General features: G+C 37.4%; 2 pseudogenes; both read right to left on the bottom strand.

Annotated features, from left to right (window-relative positions):
- Positions 1–658: 658 nt before the first annotated feature.
- LOC127449753 (cytochrome P450 2K1-like) lies at positions 659–3,910 on the bottom strand (annotated as a pseudogene).
- Positions 3,911–4,497: 587 nt separating this feature from the next.
- Positions 4,498–23,768, bottom strand: LOC127451004 (cytochrome P450 2K6-like; annotated as a pseudogene).
- Positions 23,769–23,834: the final 66 nt, after the last annotated feature.

Raw genomic sequence — 23,834 nt, 5'->3', positions numbered from 1 at the left:
CCATACAGTAGATATGCCTTTATAATAACTTTTATTAAACTTTATAAACATTATTATGTTGGCCTGACAAAGAAAGTATGATGTACTGCAGCGTGAAGTCACAGTATCTTCATCTAAAGGAGTTTTTTAATATACTTAGAAGGTTAAGTAAAAATTGATTTAATAAACAGAAAATTGATGCATCCTGTACTGATATTATATTTACATAATTTTTAATCTAAACACATTTCTTTTACCATTTCTTTTACCACAAATCATATTGTTCCATTAATTGTCAATCAAGAGTAAAACATTTTTTGCCATAAGCTTTTTACGCTAAGTGCAATTAACAATAGATGCTATTTGTACTGAGTGTAAATAGCAACAAAAAGCATCTTCTCTGCACTAAGTGCAAGCAGTTTTAGATTATATTTGCTCCCCTGTGCAAATAGTGTCAGGTTCTATGAGTAGTAGTATAAAAGTACATATTAAGATTGGAGACAGGAAACAGGGTGGGAAAAAGAGTGGAAAAGGCGTATTTGAACTCGGGTCGCTCGCATGAAAAAGCGCATTCACACTATTGGTACACCCAACTCCACTGCAGCGACACCTGTGGAGCATTCTGACATAAACTTCTGTGTTTCCACCAGACTGTTGGGGGACAAAAAGCACTAGTTACCACTAGTACAAATAGTCACATTGTAATTTTTTCCATTGCCAACAGTGGGAATGTTTGCCCCATTGTACTCTACTATTCATGCAGGAAAAAAGGTGGAGAGCACCTTCAGCTGCAGCTTTTGCTGACAATACCCTTTGCACGGACAAAAAATGAAGCATAAATCTTTTACTTCTATGCTTTGTTTGCATATGAGAAATGAGTCAATTAATCCTCTGCAGTCAAGGGGGTTCAAGGTCTCCTGTAAGCGGTTCACCAGCTCCTGCATTTCTCTCCTGTTGCTTTCCTTATTTTTCATCACCACTTTACACATCTTCAGCCAGGGTCCAAGCACTGGACACATGACGGATCTGCAGGTGGAGCCACACACCAACTTTACAATGCATCAGCATCTGTTTGACTGACATGAGAAAATGGCATAAGTAAGATAAGATGAATGTACAGTAGCAACAGAACCAGTCATGCATAGATTTTTGACTGCCTTGTCAACCATATCCTTAAACTTTGGGTCTCACATTTAAATCGTTTGCCATAAACAATAGCTGAGATGATGTTGGAGACAGCATAATTTACTGGTTGTGTTGTATCAAAAGGATTTCCTGCAAGAAATATGGAAAACAGACATGAAAACATCCACAGTAATCTAGTTTTAAAAAACAAAAGTACGGGATACACAACAAGATCACATGTGAAATCAACATGCTTTCTTCGAGACAAGGGTTCTGGTCTCTTGGGAACCATGAAGTAATTGTGTTCACATAAACAATGGTGAGTGCGAATCGTAGGATGTATTTTAGCTCTAAATTACATTTTTAAGCCACTGACGGTTAGGTTTAAGGTTGGGTGAGGGCATATGGGTAGTAAAATATACAGTCCCACTTCATATTAGGTGTATTTAACTACTATGTACTAACATTAAAATACATGCAATACAATGTAAATAAATGTTGTTCGGGTTAAGGCTAGGGGTTAGGGTTTGGGGTAAGGGTTAGGGTAGGATTAGGTTTAGGGTAATGTTAACAGTGTAACTACAGATGTAATGAAATGCAGGTACTTAAATGTACGTACAATGCGACAACACTTGTGCAAATAATATGTGCATTGTATCAGATGTTTCAATAAAAAGTAGTTAAAGACATCTAATATAAAGTGTGTCCAAATATACACTCCTGTTGACTATTACATCCAAGTAAAAATACAACTTGCTTTTGGTACCACTCTGTGGATCTTTCACCAAGAAACTGAAGCTCACACGTGCCTGTACGTTCAACAACACTTCCAGCTTCGGCCACTGGGGGCATTCGTTTGAATATCAGTAAGCACAGACCAATATAAGTAGCAAAACATTTGACATACTGTCGCAGAATTCACAGTGTGATCAGTCTGACATACAAGTACTTGCACTACCTTGGAACTTCTCAAATACTTCCCGCGGATAACGCTTCTCCGCTATGATTTTCTCTTCGCTCAGTTTCTTGCCCATTCCATAGTCTTGAAGTGTTTAGAGAGCGAACCTTCTCATGGTCTTCCAGATGTCACCATTAGCATTACTGATGGTTCCTTCAGAGAAACATTGTTACACACTGTTCAAACATTGTTAGGTTTGTATTCATATATCACCCAAGATGATGAGGGAAACTGATCTAGAACTGATCATTTCAAAACTGATCTCTTTTCCAGACAAACATTATCTTGCACTGAACAAAGCAAAACATTTAGCAAATTTTCAGAAATGTACAACAAAACTTAACAGACTTGTTCCTTGTATAGAGCAGTAATTCCCAGCCGAGGATATGTAAGCAGGCTCTAGGGGGTACATGAAAAGAATTATAAACAAAATGTCAAAATGACTTAATAGCGATTAGGGCTGGGTAAAAATATTACTAACTTAAAAATAGTATTAACTTAATTTGACATAATTTCATCATATTTATTGATGGATATTTATGGATGCATTTTTAAAAAGCAAAAATGTTACCAAAATGATAAACAAAAAAATTATGATAAAATAACATTTGTTAAATTCATATTTCATAATGTACCAAGTTAGAAGGTTCCAATACAACAGCATAAGATGAGAGAGACCTTCTTTATATGTAAACATATGCCCAATGATTTGCCCTTGGGCTGGACTGATTATTTTGACATAATTAAATCAACTTTTTTATTCCCACTAATTTAGTCTGTTGTCATGAGTTTCAAAGCTCATTTTAGTTTTGGCATGGTTTAGTTTTTGTTGTTGTTGATGAATAAACGTCATAACTGGCAACTTCATTTTATCATTTTGTACCTCAGGAATATTAATGATAACCTTAAATGATATTTAGTTTTTGGCACGAATCTTTGGTTTTATGTCGATGAAGGGGTACTTAAGTGGGTACAGTAAGGGGTAGCCTTACTGATGATGCTCTGGGGGTACTTTAGACCAAAGGTTGGGAAACACTGGTTAGGGTTTGACTTGTTTTCCGATTTGTCTCCAAATTCTAACTTGTCCATAATCTTAATAGTTTGGTTTTGCATGGGCTTAAATCAGCAGAAAACAAAAACACAAAGTTTTGGTATCAACAAACAATATAAAGGCAACTGACAATCAGATGCGCAGTAGCAGTCACTTAAAAGCAAGCTGTGACATGTTAGTGAAAGCAGACTATTAACCATGCCATCTGATGATGTCTTATAATAAAGGGGCAATATCTCTTTGCCCAAATCCTTTAGCCTGGTTTACGAGCGCTTGCTTTACTGTCTTGTATACAGACAGAACCACAACCTTTTTGGGTCCAAATTGCACTTCGAAAACAGACCCATATTTCTTGGTTAAGTGTGAAACACAATAAGTGTTTAAATAATAACAGACCCACTTTGTGTCAACCTTTTGCAAATCTATCCGGAACATTGTCAAATGCCATTTTTAGGTTTTACTTTTGAGCACACTTCAAGGAGGTTTTTGATAGACAACAATGACTAGATACAATTTTAATGCAGTACTGAGAACAATGTTAAAACCATGTTTCATCTTCTTTCATCAAAGCAAAACAATAAACTCACCTCTGAGAGGCTCACGTGAAGTCTTTTGAGGTCCAGTTGGTGCAGGTTGCCCAGCAGTGGCAGTGGTTTGGGTCCTGTATGTTCTTTTTCCTCTTCAGGAGAGCTGGAGTCAGTGGAGAGGAGATAAATTACCAAAAGCAACAACACAGCACCAAGTAAAGCACCTGCTGTGGTGGACACATGCATGAGAAGTGTTTCCACTAAAGCCATAGTCACTGAGATCTCCCCAACAATCGTCCGAGTCTTCAAACAAAATAGACATAAACAGTGCTTTTCAGGTCAGGAAAGGATTCCCTCCATATATATGTTGGAAATATCTGGAAGGAGGATCCATCCACCCACCATTCTCAATCTAAAGTGTCTGCCAAATGTGTAAATGTAATGTTAATGGAATCCAAATAACCAAACAAGATAAAGGTATTATTGATTTTACATGGTTATATCACTAACGTTTTCTAGATATTTATGAGAATTGGCACAGCTTTCAATATTAAAATCTTCATTGTTTGTAGGCATTTCAACTAATGTGTTTCTATAAATTAAACGCTAATCTTTCATCAGTTGTCACAAAATTAAAATTTGTATTATTAACAAATAGTAGGGATTTTATCATGATAGATTTATATATACAGTATAAGGGAAACTCTGAGCTTTAGAATAACAAATGCATTATAGTTATTGATCATTATACAGTTGATAAATATGTGATGTGTTTCCATTCAGTGCAACACAGCTGTGTGAGAAAAAAGAAAAAAAAAATCACAGTGACATTCTAGAACAGACTGAAGGCATATATATTAGGACCATTTCACGGTGCACAGTCTGTGTGGGGACGGGTTGAGTGTAAACCCCACAAATGGTGTGAGGTCCAGATCATCTTCAAACACTCCAGGTGGAGGAGTGCAGTGAAAGTTCTGAAGGATGGAAGTGAAGAACAGGAAGAGCTCCATCCTGGCTAAACCCACTCCAACACACACTCTACGTCCTGAGAGTGGGGGAAAATGAAAAATTAACAAATGTTTTCTCTGTAGGAATAACAGAACTAAATTCAAAGTGCACTGTACCCACAGAGAAGGGCATGAAAGCATCCTTTTTTACAAACTAGCCCTGCTTATTTAGGAAGTGTCCTGGGTTGAAGGTATGGGGTGTTTCCCACTCATTTTCATCTCTCAATACAGATACCAAGGGTGGAAGCACACTGGTACCATGCATAATAGATTAGAAAACAATAAATACTCATAAATTATTATTGCTAAATGGTCAAAACACATTCAAGAACATTGCATGATCTTATTTTCGCCTGATCTTCTTGATGAAGTGCCTATTCTGGTGAACATCACAAGTGGTCTTACGGGGCACACCTGTGGGTACTATGTTGGCCAGTTTCTGGGTTTCATGGATCACAGCATCTGTATATGGTAATTTCTTCCTGTTGTCCACAACTGGCTTATGTCCACCGATCACTCTGTCAATCTCCTCTTGGACCTTGTCTTTTACCAAGTCAAAACAAATTTCACAGGAAGCAAGACCTTAATATGACCTAAAGTATGCCACATCATTGTTGAATTCTTAATTCTTGATTGGTTGGCCTAGATTCCAAGGGTTTAATTTTCTTCATTTGCATGGCTATGTAGTTACAGATTTGTAGACCTCATTGCATATCACACTATGTTTTTTCTAAATTAGTATAAAGCTCAAAATTAACAAAACAACACCATGGGCTGTTTTTTTAAGCCAGATATGTAATTGTTAACTAAAAAAGGACTCAAAACCATCAGGGGAAACATCAACACAAACAAGCACATGGAAACTTAAAAATAAAAGCACAACATGAACAAAAGCATGAAACAGAAATCCCACAATAAACCCAAAACCATTGCATTCTGTGTATATGCAACTATTTGCAGCCATACCTTGAATTTCAGGGTATTTGGCCATTAGCAGAAGACTCCAGCATAGTGTTGTAGTTGTAGTATAGGTACTGGCAGCAAACAGGTTGTTAATTGTACAATGCAGATTCTTTGTATGGATATCCCAGATTCCTGAACACATCATGATGGTGACAAAAATAAAAATAAAAAAAATATGCTTGTTAAATGACACTGATAAGTAGGGTTGGGAACTGAGAACCAGTGATTATTTACAGTAGAACTGTTTCCATATTGTAAAAAATACAGAAACCAAATTATTTTCATGACTTTTGGTTCCGTTAATGGTTCAGTGCAACCAGTGTAGTCCGATTCCCAAAATTACTTTGGGACTTTTGCATGTTTAAAACTGTGTAAAATTACTCTTATAAGCAGATTCGTTTGAATCTATGGTACGAACCATACAGTCAAACGTGACCAATGTCGTCCAATTCCCAAGTGAATTACTCTTAAGAGTCAGTTTCCTTTGATTATACAGTGCGACCAGTAAAGCCCGATTCTACACCGCAAAACAAGCAGCACTACCTCCAGAACTAATGACAAAAGGCCTTTTCCCACTGCAGGAACTAAAGCCAATTTTAGATACTTTTGGAACGGTTAACACTATATTGCATCATCACAGAAGGTCCCTTTGTCGGGGCAAAAGCAAGAGGAAAGAGGGAAGTTCCTCTAAAAACATGTCCCTCTTGGGGAGTATCAGAAATCCTTGCATTTCTCATTGCTTTGACAGGTTGCATCAGACAGGTTGCAGCACATCCCACAGTCACTCTCCTGAGGGTAGAAGTAACCTACCTATGAAAAAGTCAGTCTACAGTCCCTCTTAACAGCTAAGTGGAACTATACAGTAGTTCCTCATGTGCGAAAATGATGAAAAGTACTTGTTCTGGGTAAAAGTACCTAAAACGGGCTTTAGATCCTTCAGTGGGAAAGGGGTTTAACAGTTGATTCTTTTTAATGAATGAAAAACTTACTGAATATTAATTTTGTCATGTCATACTCTGTATTATGTGTACTTAAGGCTTGGGGGACTTAAATCAAAGTAATTACTGGATGATTGTTGATATGACAATGTGTAGTTAAATATAGACAATCGATGCGTTTGTAGGAATTTTAGCTCATTATTGGTTAAATGGGGAATAATGATCTTATCTCTAGGGAATCTAACAGAATTATGAATGCGCACGCCACACACACGCACACACACACACAATGTGAACAGTAAAGAAAACAAGATCTGGAGTACTGGAAATATTGAGTTATGGCACTGTAAGAATTTCAGCAAACCATGACAGAATGAAACATCAATCTATCTGTTTCACCTTCGTATCAGCCCGCAATAGTGTTATCGATTTTTATCTAATACACCAGTTTAGCGAGACATGGAAATATTGTACTTGGTTACTTGTTCAGTTGATGAGTTGTTTCTTTCATTGTGTCGGCAGTCTGGGAGTTGAGCCAAAGATGACATGAGGGGTCAGAGAAGCCAATCTGGAATGATGAGTCAAGAGATGAATGAGCTGAGTTTCATTCATAGGCAGGTTGCTGCAGTGCATTCAAGGGCTGAAGGCAATTGCAGCAAAGTAAACAACTATCGCGAAAGACTTTGTGGAAAACTAAGACTGGATGATAATGCTAACAGCTCAAAAGAAAATGCAGACTCAGCGCAGACTTTGTGTTCAGCGTAGATTCTTAGTAGGCATGGACTCTGTTTTCAGCATCGACTCGACTCAACTCAACTCAACTCGATGGCTCGTTCAATGTCATGAGGTTTTCACCTTTCTGACTGGGCACAACCCAGAAGACTTCTGACCAGTCAGAAATTAACTTGACCATGGGGCGTAAACAGCTTTTCCCTCCTCAAGTTAATTAGCATATCATTCTCGTGTTACATGCTTTTCCTTAGTTTCCTGCTCTGACTAAAGTTATTTTAGTCCTAAACGTTGATAGCAACAACACAATGCAAGTTATAGGATATTATCCAACATCAACATTCTGGAAATGAACTATGGATTTCATAGATACCAAACATGAGGGTAATAATAATAATTGGTAATAACACTCATGATAAGTGATTAAAAGAGTAATAAGAAATAATTATATGATTAAAGCAAGGATAACATTACATGAGGTAGTTATGAGGTAGATATACATATGAGAAGGACACGAACAATGTTAGTTCCATGTGTTAGTAAACCCAGTCTTGGAATTTCACAGCCTCAGATCTCGCTCTCTTGAGTGTACTTCGAGAAGGAGGGGCACCTCCCCTCCTTTGTTCCTAGACTGAGAGCTTCCTAATAGTATACCAGATTAAAAGTTATAATGGCTACTCCATTAACTTAGAGCATGGTAATGCTTGATAATCTGTTAATGTAGATTCTATAGTCAGGCTAAGCCTGGTGTATAGAATTATCTTGTACATTTTTTCTGAAATGCATAGAGAGTCAGCAGTTCAGAAGGTCATACTGAGTCTGCCCTGTGTCACTGTCCTGTGGGTTGCAGAGCCTCCTGGACCAATGGCCCTTTTGTTTTAAATCAAGCTGTTTTGCTGTCTCCTGACCAACCATTTGGCACCCATTAATTATCTCAAATCAACAACCTGAAAGGAGCTTTAGTCTCTCAATAGGGGGCTCCCCAAGGGGACTGCGATCTTCCTCACAGTTCTTTAGTTTGGTGAAAGGGTCACAGGATGCAGCTGGGAGACTTTTGGGACCAAATGTATAGATTCATAGTTTTATGGCCTGGAAAGGCCCTAAGGTCCTTCTTCCAGAAGGTTTGCTTATTGCTTTGTGTGTTCTTTGGAATGTTTTGCTGCCTGGTGCACTTAAAGTCCTACACGATGATGTTTGAAACAGCGAGGTTCACAGGCAGTGTTGTATCAAATGGTTTTCCTGCAGTGGGGTGAGCAAGACAATAATCTTAACACTCAAACCAATTTGAATTCAGTCACATTACCAAGCTGTCCCTTGTGGTTTGCAGTACTACACTCAAGCTTCTCAAATTCCTCTCTTAAATACTTAGATTCTTCTATGATTTTCTCTTCACTTCTTCTCTTGCCCATCCCAAAGTCTCATAGGTTTGAGAGAGCAAAGCGTCTCATTTGTCTCCAGTTTTCACCATTGGAAAATACAATCCCTACAAAGGAATAATGTATCCATTAGTCCAAAGTGGATTTTTGACTGCAATATAAGATGGTTAAAATGATCACAATTTGTTTGGAAATCTTGAATTATATGCCTTGAAAACTGTACAGTTCTGGTACTGTAACAGATGGTATACCATAGTGTTTTACGATTTGCCATGGTTCTGAATGGTACAAGATACTCCAAGGTACTTAAAGAATACCATGGTACATGTCCATGGTATTGCCATGGTAATGGAAGCCTAAGCGATAATTCTCGCAGAGGACTCATTGTAGCATTACGTCATTCATGCATTCAATTCCGGTCTGGTATACCATTTAAGCGATAATTCTCGCAGAGGACTCATAGTAGCATTATATCATTCAATCATTATCTAGTCTATGCCTTATAAGGTTCCACAGATGTGTCTTATTGCTTGTATGCCGCAATACTTCACCCACCGCCACCCCAACACAACCAGTTTAGGTCCTGTACTGTTGTGGGGGGTAGCTCCTCTACCCTGCCGTTATCATCTTCCGGAAGGTTCTGATAGTTCGGGAAAGAGTCCTGACACTGGACCGTAGGACGGGGCTTACGCCAAGGGAAACTAATCTATAACTAATTCATGTTATTCATACTATCGAGCTCTCTGAGAGAAAATGTTCTCCTTGCTATTATGTGTCAACACTTTAATATGTACTTCCATGTACAAAAATTATCATAAATACTATTGAGTAATCTAGAATTTAAAAAAGCACTAGTCTAAACACATTGGCATTATATACACAGAATAATGCAGTTTTAAATAATTATCTGAAGATGTGAATGCTGAAGACTGGATTCTTACCAAGTTCCTGATTAAAATAATGGAATATGGGGGCAATATCTCTGTCTCCAAATTCCTCTGAAAGGTTCACAAGTGCCTGATTGACCGTCTTGTAGCCCGCCAACACTACAACTTTTTTGGGGCCGAAGTTCACAGGGAAAACTGACCCATATTGTTTTGACAGCTGTAATGCAGAAAATGTCAGTTATTAAATAAACAGCTATCAATATATAATCTGCAAAATGAACAATCTCATTTATGAAAGAAGTGTGTACAAGCTTGAATTCAGAAAGACTTCAGAAGACTTGCCAGTGAACGCATCTTTAATGCATTAATTTCCATATGTGAGATCAATCTATCTATCTGTATGTCTAGATCAGGTGTTGTCAGCATTTTCTGACCCAGGGACCCTCCATCCAAACTCTCAACCAACCCAGGGATGCCCTACTATAAAAATACTACATTTTATCTGTAGCACTTTATAATATCTTTCATTAATAACATTAACAGACATTATTACACAGCACTCTGGAATTCTTGATGCTAAATGGTCAATCGCGGCACTCTGCGGTCAAATACTTTTGTATTACTGTATGACTGCTAAGCTGTACAATCAATTTCTTAGATAGCTGTGCTAGTTTTTTGTCTCTCTTATCCCTTAGGGCTCTCTGTCTTCTCACATAATACAATTCTTCAAACTCAAATTAATATTTAATCCCCATTTATTTATGTTTACAAAGTAGTCAGTCAGTCATTATAGCAAAACAAACCCCTTCAGCATGATACAAGACACCTTTGTCACAACACACAGTGGATGTGGATTATTTTTCAATAATTCAATGGGCTAGAGTCAATTCTGCCTATGCCACGGTTACCACACCATAAGAAATTATTCAGGGTTGTACTGTATCTTGAAGACATTTTCTGGTTTTCGTTCCTAAAAACTTGTGAGTGGAACTACTTGTTTCCACCACTTATTCAGTGTCTTGCTTTGGTACTAGAGCCCAAGCCTTCTTTCTAGTTCGAAAACGTCACTTTAGAACTAGCAACGGAGGATGCGCTGCTTTACTGGAGCACTTACTGGAGTAGTAAGGTAGTGTGTGTACTTGTGTGAGCGAGAGAAAGAGAGAAACTGAGAGAGATTGAGTATGGAATTACCTTGGTGTTTGATGTGGCTCTCGTCAGCAATAACATTGCTTCAAAGAGAAGTACACTTAAACATACATCTTGGCAATACCAAGCAATGTTATTGCTGATGAGAATCGCATCAAACACCAAGGTAATTCCACATGTGATCTCTCTCAGTTTCTCTCTGTCTTACTCACACATGCACACACACACTACCTTGCTACTCCAGCAAGTGCTCTAGTAAAGCAGCGCATACTCTGTTGCTAGTTATATAGTGATGTTTTCAACTAGCAAAGAAGGCTCAGGCTGTATCAAAGCAAGATGCTGAATCCATGGTGAAAGAAAGTAATTCCAATCACAAGAGCATTTTAGGGACGAAAACCAGAAAATGTCTTTAGGTAAAACCCTGAATGATAACTTTAGGTGTGGTAACTGTGGTATAAGCAAATAATTGACTCCAGCCCATTGAATTATTGAAAAACAATGCATAACCACTACATGTCATGTCCACATTACCACCTCGGGGTGATTTTTCAATAATTCAGCGGTCCATCATTAATTAATCCTTACTTAACAAATGGAACATTATCGTGTGACAGCAGTGCAGTGCATAAAATCTGGCAGATACGGGTCAGGAGCTACAGTTAATGTTCACATCAACCATCAGAATGGGTAAAAAATGTGATCTCGGCTATGGCATGATTTTTGGTGCCAGACGGGCTGGTTTGAGTATTTCTGTAACTGCTGATCTCCTGGGATTTTCACATACAACAGTCTCTAGAGTTTACTCAGAGTAGTGCCAAAACCAAAATCCTGTAAGCAGCAGTTCTGTGGATGGAAATGCCTTGTTGATGAGAGAGGTCAACGGAGAATGGCCAGACTGGTTTGAGCTGACAGAAAGGCTACTGCAACTCAGATAACCCCTCTGTATAATTGTAGTGAGCAGAATAGCATCTCAGAATGCACAACATGTCGAACCTTGAGGAGGATGGGACACAACAGCAGAAGACCACATTAGGTTCCACTTCTGTCAGCCAAGAACAGAAAGCTGAGGCTGCTGTGGGCCTACCATCAATTTGTCAATGCAAAAACATGTATTATGTGCATTTAACATTCAAACAAAAACAGTTAAAAAAAATCACACAAAAGTGTGGAACATTGTGCCACTAAACATTGTATAGCACTTGGGTATCTGACACAGGACTGGTGAAGAACCATATTTCTAGTGAGGAATTAATAAAGAATAGTAACATTGTATAGTATTTTCTGGTAAGTATTGTTTACTGCTGAATATTAACAGGTAAGTATTGATCACTCATATGTCAGGTAAGTACTGATTACTCATAACTATTGGTAAGTAACCCTAACCCTTATGGAGATCATTTAGAGAGCTGGTAAGTATCATTCCCAGACTTTTTGCATGGTGGCAAGTGGTGTTTCTCACTGACTGTTAGCTTTATTCTTTTTGCTGTTGACTCTGTTTTCTATATTTCAGAGCCTTCCATTTTTATTCATAGAATTTTCTCATTAGCAACTTATTTTTCTTAGTTTTATTCAAGTTTAAACTTTGTGAAACGTGCTTGGGACAATCACACCATATGAGCTTTTTCATATTTGGTTGAAAATTGTGAAAAAGTGAGTGATGAATTGCACGAATGCTCAGTATGTTCACATAAAGCAGCATGTTCTGAACAATATAAAAACGTTCTTTGACTAATTGAATTTTTTATTTATTTGTGTTGGATGCTCGGAACCACAAAAAGGCCATGTCACATCAACCACCCACACACCAGCACAGAGTATACATAAAATGAACATCACCCTATCAGATAAGGCAATAAGATAATATAATATTATAGAGCTGAGGCCTTTTAATTTTCAAAAACATCTGGCCTGCTTAATCTAAAAAAAAAATGCTGTGGTCTAGCTGAAATGATAACCTGTGTTGATTTGCAATTAAATGTTTTTTTTATTATTATTATAATTGGATCATATTTCCAGTTGAGTGATGGATTAGTTTTGTTGTCTTTCCATCCTACTGACTGCACACAGTTTGTGTGGGGACGGGTTAAAGACAAGGCCCATGACTGGTGTGAGGTCCAGACCATCTTCAGACACTCCAGGTTGAAAGTGAAGCAGAAGTGCTGAAAGAGAGAGCTGAAGAACAGAAAGAGCTCCATCCTGGCCAAACCTTCTCCAAGACACACCCTGCAACCTGAAAGAGAGAGAAAGAGCATGTTTAAAATGGCATACTACTCCTACTAGTTTTGTACTGTATTGTTGCACTATGCACAGTATGCAGATTTCCTTTGCGTGGAATCAGGGCCATTGCTAATGGGGTGAAAGTTGGTAAAGACTCTGTGGGCCCACTGATCCGGGGGGGGGGGCCATAACGAATTTTAAACTGTATTTTTTTTTTATGTGAAAGGAGCCCAGACCAATATACAGTCAAGGGGCCCAGAATTCTTTGCTACAGCCCTGCGTGGAATATTCGGCTCATGTTCTACATTTGCCAAAATATGCAATATTCAACAGAGCAAACAGCATGGGATAGTGTATCCTGCAGTGAAACTGACATTGTAAATTCTTTGTAAGCTTTGTAAACACAACAATGTGTGCAATCGTGTTTGCATTGCTGAGTCTGCGTTCACGTACTCTCGTAAAGTATGTTTTCGGCCCTTAAATGTGTAATGTAACAAATGTCACATAGCATTCATTTAGCTTATATGAAACATTAGAAACTGAGTAGTATATTTAAATACTATTTGTAAAAAGTATGCAGTGTTGCATATATACTACACAAAATGCAGTAAGTAGTACAATAGAATTCCATTCTGAAGACTGCCAAGAGATAGAATGAAAGAGAGATTATAATATTCTAACAGTCCTCATTTTACCTTGTTTATCAGGATAAATCTGTGGTTAAAAATGTTGCAACACCATCAAGCCATTCAAATCATGTTCAGTCGAATGTCAACAGAAATTCATGGTACCTGCGGAGAAGGGCATGAAGGCATCTCGTTTGATCAGCTGATCATACTCGTTTAGAAAATGTGCAGGGTTGAAAGTGTTGGGCGTCTCCCACTCGTTCTCATCCTTCAACACAGATGTCAACAGTGGTAGATCACACGTCCCCTAGATTTCAGAAGAAACCATTGGCATGTTAACAGTTTAAATGCCTTCTGTTGCTCCTCTATGATTTTCTCTTCAATCAGTTTCTTGCCCATTCCAAAGTCTCAAAGAGTTGAGAGAGCAAACCTTCTCATGGTCTTCCAGCTTTCACCATTAGCAAAGACGATTCCTGCAGAGCAACATTGTTCTTTCAATGTTTGTATGTATAAATCACTTAAGAGGATGGATAGTGATCTAGAATTTATTTGGTTCCTGTAGCTCAACTGGTAGAGCATGGCACTAGAAGTGCCACAATCATAGGTTTGATTCCCATGGAACACACAAACTGATAAAATGTATACACGGTGAGTTGCTTTGGGGGGGGAAGTATCTGCAAAATGGGTGTTTCTTCAACTTTGGGCAATTTCATGACCCAGGGGTTGATTTAATAAAATAACAGATTTCAGTTTAGTTATATGAAGGTCACATTAAAACTGATTTGGAGACCAGGCCTTCACTTATTTTTGGTGCTTTTCAAATGCCTTTCATGTACAAACTTTGTTTTAGCCTTGTCCCATATCCAGACTTTCAATATTGAATTATAAAAATCCATTTTAAAAATACATATTATTAAATGTTTAAAATTTTGATAATCTAAACAAGGACTGAAATAAACAAACCATTGCAATATTAATTGTGTGAAAATTTTCAGTATTTCAGAAATTACAACTGCCGACAAAAGTGTCAGTGAAGAACATGCTTAAGATGAAATATGAGAAGTTATGTTTAAAGAAAACAAAGAAAATTAAGGTAAATATCACATATGAACAGAATATTTTATTGAGCATTATTATCCAATCAAGGGATCTAATGTCATGTGGTTTAACAAAGCATATACAGTAACTGTATAATTTAATCGTTTTTTGTGCTCATGTTGGCATGTTCAACAGAAATCAACAGCACAGCAATTTGCCCTCAGCAGAGACAACTGAAAATCAAATATGCACTGACTAACCTCAAGCGTCCCGTAGCAGTCCGCCAAAAGCATGCAGTGACGTGTTAGTGAAAGTAAATGATTTACCGTGCCCTTTATTGATGTTTTGGAACACAGGTGTAATATCTCTTTCCCCAAATTCTTCTGCCTGGTTCACAAGTGCTTGTTTTACTGTCTTGTATCCGGACAGAACCACTACTTTTTTGGGTCCAAAATGCACTTGGAAAACTGACCCATATTTCTTAGGCAACTGTGAAACACAATAAAGCATTAAATAATAAGAAACCCACATGCATTGGATTTTTATTATGAAGTAACACAAAGTTGAACAGGTAACATGGCATAATTAGTAAATAATTTGGAAAGCATGTAAAGGTAAATGTTGAGGCACAGGTTAATGTAAAATCTTCTTGATTGTTTTTTACTTCTTTTTTGTTCTTGAATGTGAGAGAAACAGCCCCTCTGAGCCCCTTTGGAATGACTATACTCTGCAATCATTTGACAAACTCATGCCATTGGTTGACCCAATGCTGATGTATTTGGCAGTTGGGATACTCTGCGATACAAACAGAGCAAGTTTTCATATCGTCACAAGTTTTCACTTTTTGTTTTCGTGTCTTAAATGACTGACCCAACATTCACTGATTTGTTGGCCAAGAAAACGTGATCTTTGACATTTAGTAACTGCTGGCACCTCTTTCAGCAGTTAAATCTTTATTAAATCTTTCTGGACTGGTTAATAAGTCCCAGAAATCAGGTTAAAGGTATTTTGTCTTACAATATAAGATTACAATATGTCGTTCCTCTGGGGATCTCTCCTCTCTTAAATATTAAACTTAAATATTAATACATACACATACATACAATAAATCTTTTATTGTGAGAGTAAAGTTGAGCTGACTCCGTTTATTGATATAAATATGATTCTCAATCTGGTGTTCAAATGTTTCTTCTTGATGCTGTTCATTATTTTAATGATATTTTAATTACTTTCAATTATCATTGGCATGGCAAACTGGTGGATGGATGGATGGAACTTGCTGGTATCATAGAACTCAAGTAAACTCTGTTTGCCTATCTGTTCAGAGAGTTTTGTTTTACATGGCTTACTTTATTAATTTGTTTTCTAGCACGAGTTCTATGATACCAGCTAATTCATCAAAATGCCTTGCCAATGATAATTAAAAGTAAATATAATTAAAATAGCCTAATGAACAGCAACAAGAAGAAACATTTGAACACCAGATTGAGAATCATATTTATAAACGGTGTCATCTCAGCTTTACTCTCACAATAAAAGAACGTGTATGTATTAATGTTTAAGTTTAATATTTAAGAGAGGAGAGATGCAAAACTCTTTTCAGTGAGAAATTCATGCCAAAAGTGTGAGCGCAACAAAAGGGAAGACGGAACAGTGTATTTCAGATTATTTCAGGAAAATATTTAGGCCTATGTCACAAACACAAATCATTTACACATTTGTAGTAGTTTATTTTACACATACAGACTGATTCTATGTGGTCAATCCATTTTGGTGTTACACCTTTTCTTTGCTTGCAAATCACTGATTGCAGGTGTGCAATGTTTTTGGCCATGTTTAGGTGCAAAAACAGTGCCAGACCACATTTAGTTTGTGTTAATATGAAATTACAAATTCACAACACATGAATTACACTTATGCAAAGTATTGAAGTATTGATAATATTTGTTTTTTATGCTTGCAACTTGATTAACACCTTTACAAAACGTTTTGTGTGCATGCAATTTATTTTTACACTTGCAATTTAATTTACGCTTTCACAAATCTTACTCTGTGCATGCAATTTTTTCTATCACGCTTGTAACTTTATTTACGTTTTTACAAATATCACCCTGCGCATGCAAATCATTTCAGCACTATTTTATCTTCATAGGTCCTGCTCTTCCCATATTTAACCTCATATCTGTCACAGCAATTGCACTTTGGAAATTAAAAACAGTGTGATGAGAGTTTGTGTGATTCCTTTGTGAAAGTTCAAATAATCCAACAGCAGCTGTGGGGTAAATGGGTCTCATTAGAGTAGACGTGATAACAGTGACAGGGATCAGTTAAGTATCATTTATGTCATTTATGAGTTTGTCCTGATCCATCAATCCTGATGGAAATTTAAAGAAGCCCAAATCTTCAATAATCTTTCGCAAATGCGCTGTTTCAACCCCACAAACAACACTTTTTGGGCATTTTTCAGCTCAGTTCAACTTTATTGTCAGACTCAGAGTACCAGCTCAATAGACCTTTTTCACAGACTGTGATGCCTTATTTAGCAGCGTAAATAATTATTTTTTAGATTATACATTTTTTTAAATATTGAGAGTAAGTTTATAACATTATGCTTTGTGTTATATTACCCTGGAATTAGTTTTAAAAAATGAATTACCACAGCTGCGAGGGGGTTTGATTACAGCTGCTGAGAGAGTGACAGTAAATCTGGCATCTTCTCCCATCTGACTTGCTCTCTATTTTTTTCCTCTTCTGGAAAGTCATTCAACATAATATTTTTTATTTTTTTATTTTTTATTTTTTATTTTTTGGTCAGGGAGCAAATGCATAAGTGAAACTAATATTTGCTGTGATCTCCCATTCACTCCCATTCACCGTTGTTGAAGTTTACCCTGCAAACGTATACTTCCGCATTTCAAAACCCTGAGTGTGAAAAAGGTTTATCTGAGTAAAAAAGCCCATAGACAGCAGTTTTTTTTTCTCCACTGCAGAGCGGAGCGTTTGTTTGTAAACAGTAACTTTATCTATTGTGATTTGATTTAAGCATGGCTGAAACGCTGTATTAATTGATGAGCATCAAGGACCTGAACTGTTTTATGATTTTCAATTAGGGATGTCCTGATACTGATACTGATCTGGTCCGATACCACGCTCATGTACTGGTACTCATACTTGTAAAATGCTCCTATACCTAAAACCGATACCATCTGATGTGCAAATACCATTACGTAAACATTCAGCCCACAAATTAAATCAAGTTGTGTCCTAGTGTGATAAATAATGAGATAAATACACTGTATAGTTTGCATGTAATTCAAATATGAGCGCTTGTGAATGTGTGGAGACAGCGTTGTCCTGACGCCGGCTGCTCAAAACATTTTCAAGCTCCTCCTCGGCTCATACAGATAAAACACCATCATGAGCATTGCACGCTCTGTTTGTAGCAGATCACAGTAAGTAGAGTGCAAATTCACATTGTAACGCAAGGCACATATAGAGTACACATTTACCTGTATATAATTAAATAGCAGTCTTTTGCGATTTGATAATCACTTTCAGAGTCACATAGCATGACCGGCATTTCCAGAGTGGGAAGCTGCCATCATAACGTCAGAGCTCCTTAATCAAAGCAACACAGGAACACTTCAAAATAAAAGTTCAGTCAAAATTAAAGGTAACTTTAAAGTAAAAAATGTATGACAGAAATATATCACTACTGTAAATGTATGTAATATTCACTGTAACGCTACTACTACTACTACTACTAATAATAATCAGTATGTGGTGATGGGGCGTGGCCGAGCGACATCTGTGGAGAGGAAGAATGGTAAAGATTGACACCGGTGGGAAATCACCTCTAATAGCTGTTTTGTGTTACAGTGAGAGCTGGAGAGGGATAAAAGGGCAATCCAAACCGCCAGAGGGGAGAGAGAGCTACGCATCAAATGCCTGAGTGTGTGTGTATGCGTTTAAGTGTGTTTGCTGAAAAGCAACGTTGTTTGTTGTAAATAAACGGCTTCATTGAGAAAAGAATATGCCAAATCCCGCTTCCTCCTTCCGACAGATCCAGTGACTTGTTGCACATTAGTAATTGCATTATACTTAAGCAGTATTTAACATCTGTTGTGCTCTGTTATGCAGCACTTTATTTGACAAAATATAACTTCAATGTGTTATTTTGAATTGTGCTGTGAGGTTCTGTATGTAAACACTTCATTTGATAAACAATAATACAATATTATGTTGAAAATGTATTGTTATATTTTCATTTGGTTCAAGTTCATTTTGATGATAAAATTGAAATAAACTGTTTATAAGGTATCTGACTCGGTATCTGCGAGTACCAAAAATGAAATGGTAATGGGACATCCCTATTTTCAATAATTAATAATTAATTGGTGCATTGTCAATTATACTTGACTTAAATTGCTGAGAACAAAAGCATTTGTACACAGAAATTGGGAAAACATTCTTGTTCTACTAGAACTCTATTAGCAGAAGACTATTAGTGCTTGCATGAAATATTCTGTTTAAAGTGTAATATATAAAAGTTTCATCCTTTTGAGGTAGGACTAGTCACCAACACAATTCCTGTGGGTTGAGTTTACTCTATACAAAAATGAATAGGGTTTTCAGGGCTGAGGATAAATCTAGAATATTCCTTTAAATATGGATAACTTTTAGACCATATACACACTTAACAATTTTGAAAGTGATAACTGTATTCATTTTAGAAGTGATTTCAGCAAAATGTCATCCATATTTAGCTTCAGTGTACATAGAGTACCTTGTCTTTTTGCTGTTGAATAAGGAACGAATCAACAAATCCTCTAGGATCCTGAGGGTTGAAAGCCTTTAGCAGGCCTTTATAAGTTCCTCACTTTCTTTAAAGTTATCCCTGAGGTTCTTCACAACCTGTTTTTGATTCTGCAAACAAGACAAAGTCAAGGAAACAGGTTGTAGAGCTAAACGATCAGAATGAATAAGAATCATACCACTGTCCCACTAAAAAATGTACTCACTGGGACAAATGCTCAAATTGGGGTGGTTGCAACTGTAACCTTGGTTCCCTGAAAAGAGGGAATGAGACGCTGCATCAGTAGGTGATGCTATGAGAAACTCCTCCCAGGAGTGACGTTCTCTGAAGCCCTTTAAAATCACGGCAGTTAATTGGCAGATGGTGCTTAACACTCCGTCCCCAGTGCGCACGTCATTGCAAGCATATAAACCGAAGCACAGCGCGAACGTACACAGTGTCTCTTCCCTCCTTTCAGGGAACCAAGTTTACAGTCGTAACCAGACCGTTCTCTTTCAAGTCAGTCATTTCGATGCTGCATCAGTAGCTGATGCTAAGGAAATTGTATACCATCATGCCCTGCTACTGATTCACATGCACAAAGCAATGCCTACTAGCCAGCAGGGTAGTTAAAAGGCATCAACAAAGTCTCCTCCATACTGACAAATAGGAAGGAAGAGAGAGAGAAAACTCAGCCATTCAAGATAAATAATAAGCTCAGAAGGGAATGGCTAAAACCTTGGTCACAATCATCTGTAGGCTTAAGGATGGCTTTGGACAAGCCCGTTCCGAACTCTAAACAAGAATCATGGACTAACAAGGCCTGAAGATTCCCATTATGCTTAACTGAAGCCAAAGCGAGTAACAGCTCAGTCTTCAGAGAGAGAATGCATGTCCGGAGTACAGAATGTCCGTCACATCTTCTCTATTCTGAAACAGTTATTATTTGTGACTGAGCCACGACTGAAGAGAGCGATACCTCAGCGAAAACATTCGGTAGATGTAACATTCTTGGCCAAACTCAAGTAGTGAGATGAGAGAGTGAGATGCAGGCTTCAATATACTGTTATGAGAAAGTTTTTGGACCAGTGTCCCAGCGTGATGCCGAAAATAGAAACCAAGTGATGGACAGTACATTGTACTGTCGCTCTTCACGGCTGGTTAGGACAAAAAATCAGATTAACATAGAAAATATAGCTTTTATCACGTGTCATTTGCGGTGAGGTTAGGACACAGTGTGACTGTGGCTGCCCTCAGCCTCCTCTGCCTATTGATCTCTGTTTAAATGAGAACTCTGTTTCAAATAAATAAGGCTGGACATAGAAATGCATCTATTCTTGGACTAAAAGCTCTTCAGACATGTTTAGTAAGTTTGATTCTCTGGTTTGTGTGCAGATGTGTTCTGTTCTGTTTTAAGTATCGCTGTAGTGGACCTGTTTTAAGATAAACAAAATGAATTTTTGCTTGAACGCCCCATCTCGCAACAGATACTGCTCTGGTGCAGTCTCATGAACGTGCCGAGGTTAGTTTCTCACCAAACCTCAACGTATGCTGTCATAACAATCATGAGTCTAATGAAATAATTTATTTGACTTCTCAATTATAGGGTACAACAGGACTAAAGGCACCCCTTAAGGAAATTATTTATTTTTATTGAATGTTGATGGAGCAACATAACTTGTGTGAAAAGAAATAATAACAGAAGGTTGTTTCGATTAAAATTCAGTTTTTTAAAAAAAGGTGGTGAGGGACCCTTTTACCCCACCTCTGGGTTAAAAGGCCCCAGGGGGTGTAAAGTGATATTGTGTAGATATAGGGGCAATAGTTATAGTGCAAAATCTGTCAACTAATACAAATAATTTAGAGACACCAAGATGCTTTTTTGAGTAACAAATTAAAATGATGCTTCAGAAAAAAGCCAACTATTTCCAGTTAATTGCAAACACATTTGGCATTTGATTTCATCTCAAGTATTCTATAAACAAACTAATCTCTATTATGATTGGATGAGTCAATGTGAGCACAATTTGAACATTTTTCATAACAAATCTATTTGGGGGTTGGGGGTTTACCCCAAATACTATCCTTTCGCTTATTGGACAGTTATTAAAAATGTTTGATTTAATGACCTTAAACAAAACTGAAAATGATAAATAAGTATTTTGTCTCAAAAGAAATGTGTTAATTTGCAACATTTAAAAAAAAATTAAAAATGAGATCAAATTGCCTCAAAATCAAACTATAGACATTACACGCAAAGATCTAATGGAACAGGAAAATTCTGCATTGCATACTGACAAACAGGTGTTTAGGAAAGTTCTGTTGCTATTTAGTGTTTTGGGAGAAAATAAAATCAATGGAGCATTTTACCCTGCACCTTTAACCCCATTGTACCCTTCTTTTGTGTCCTTTAGAAGCTTGAAGAGGTGGTCAAATTTAAAATTTGATGTTGAATTATTTATATTTGGTAAGAAGCCCTGTTAACAACACAAAGAAATTAAGCCACAACACAACGCAAATGCTCCCGGTCACTAGGGGGCATCATTGACCTGGTAAATAATGTTTAGATTTTTACAACTTTATTGGCAGTATTACATGCTTACATGAGGATAGGACACAGTAAGACAGTCCCACTGTGAGTAAAGTATATTTATGTACAGACTGTGTTATGATTTTAATCTAACTAAATAAATTTTGGCAAAGACAATTGTGCATTGTGAAGCTGAGTATTGTAATTACCTCTCTGTATATGGTGTTGCCTTCAGGCAACATAACAAAATTTGGCTTGCTGTTTTAAAATAAAGCACCCGATTCATGAGTCCTTTCTTCTTTGTGTTGAAGCTTAATTTATTTGTGTTGTGGCTTAATTTCTTTGTGTTGTGGCTTAATTTATTTGTGTTGTGGCTTAATTTATTTGTTGTGTCTTAATTTCATTGGGTTGTGGATTAATTTATTCTGAGTGTTTATTTGTTTCCCAGTGTAAATAGCATCTGCCACACAGTGCAGATTTTTGCACCCCAATAGTCTGGTGGGACCACAGAAACATATGACAGACTAAACAATAAATGTCGCTGCAGTAGCATGGGCTGTAAAGACGCGTGTGAATTTGTACTGTTGTCCTAGCGATCGTGGTTCTATTCTGTGTTTTGTCACACTCTTTTTCCCATCCAATTTCCTGTTTCCTTTGATACTAAAATTATAGATAAAAATTAGTACAAATTTTTATTTCATCGCAGTCATTTGGTCGCAATGAATGTCTGGGAGTGCAGAGAATGGTTTGATCTGGAGGGGGGTCCAGAGGCGGACTGGCCATCAATAGAACCAGGACTTTTCCCAGTGGGCCGGCCGCAAAACGGGGCCACAATATGCCAAAGTGAAGGCAGCTGCGATATGCAGAAGGGGACAGTGAAACACATTAACACATCACACAGGGTGCAAATAGTATCTACCATTATTTGCACCAGGGTTGGTGTGCAAATAATATCTGCCACTATTTGCACTGTGGTGTAAATAGCATATACCAAATGTGTTGTGTTGAAGCTTAATTTCTTTGTGTTGTGGCTCGATTTCTTTGTGTTGTGAACTTTTGTTTGTGTAACGTTGCTGGCAAAGACAGGCTGATGAAGACGATGATGAAGTTAGAACCCAGGTGCAGTTTATTTACATAAGTGTAATCCAACAACCGTAAATCCAAACGTGAAACAAAACATAAACATTGACTTGACTTGACTAAAACAATCTAACAGTGTTACACTTACAATACCTGACAATGGACAATGGCAGACATGAGGATTAAATACTTGGAAATGGGAGAACACATGACAAAGATAATTTAATGAACACTAAGAACTCTAAGATAACAAGACAATAAACCAATGAAAACAAGACACATGAACATGGAGGGAAACATGAAATCACATGGCAAGGGAACCACATGACATGAAACAGGAAATAAACTTTTAAAATAAAAGACATGAAATACATGAACAAACACATCAAACATTACAGTTTGCTTTGTAAATTTAGATTTTTTTTTTATTTATTTATTTTTACCTCTGGGCCACTGAACTTTAGTTACCTGGGACCTCATTCCACCTCCTGTACCTCACCAAATAAATACTATATCACTTTGATTTTCGGTGCAACAATGAATTATCAACAAAGATGAATTATCAGTATCCCATATGCATGTACTCATACAGTACATATTATACATGCTATTTCTTACTCAAGGTGGCGCAATGGAATCCTCCAAACCAGCGTTTCCTAATGGCAGCGGCCTGCGGGGTGTGTAATGGTGGCGAACTAGGCCACATGCCAGCTCTAGGAGCATGTCCAACAGGCGAGAGCGGCACTTCCGTCCAGAGGAAGGTGGATAAACACTGACGTGTTCCCAATTGCCTCATTACGCATTGTTGAGTGACTACGAAAGGGAACTGATGTGGGTGCCATCTCCGCCGGAAGTTGTTCTA

Source organism: Myxocyprinus asiaticus, chromosome 13, assembly GCF_019703515.2.
Source record: "Myxocyprinus asiaticus isolate MX2 ecotype Aquarium Trade chromosome 13, UBuf_Myxa_2, whole genome shotgun sequence".
NCBI classification, from domain to species: Eukaryota; Metazoa; Chordata; class Actinopteri; order Cypriniformes; family Catostomidae; genus Myxocyprinus; species Myxocyprinus asiaticus.
Note: the sequence above shows the minus strand (reverse complement) of the source record. Positions and strands in the feature narration are given on the sequence as shown.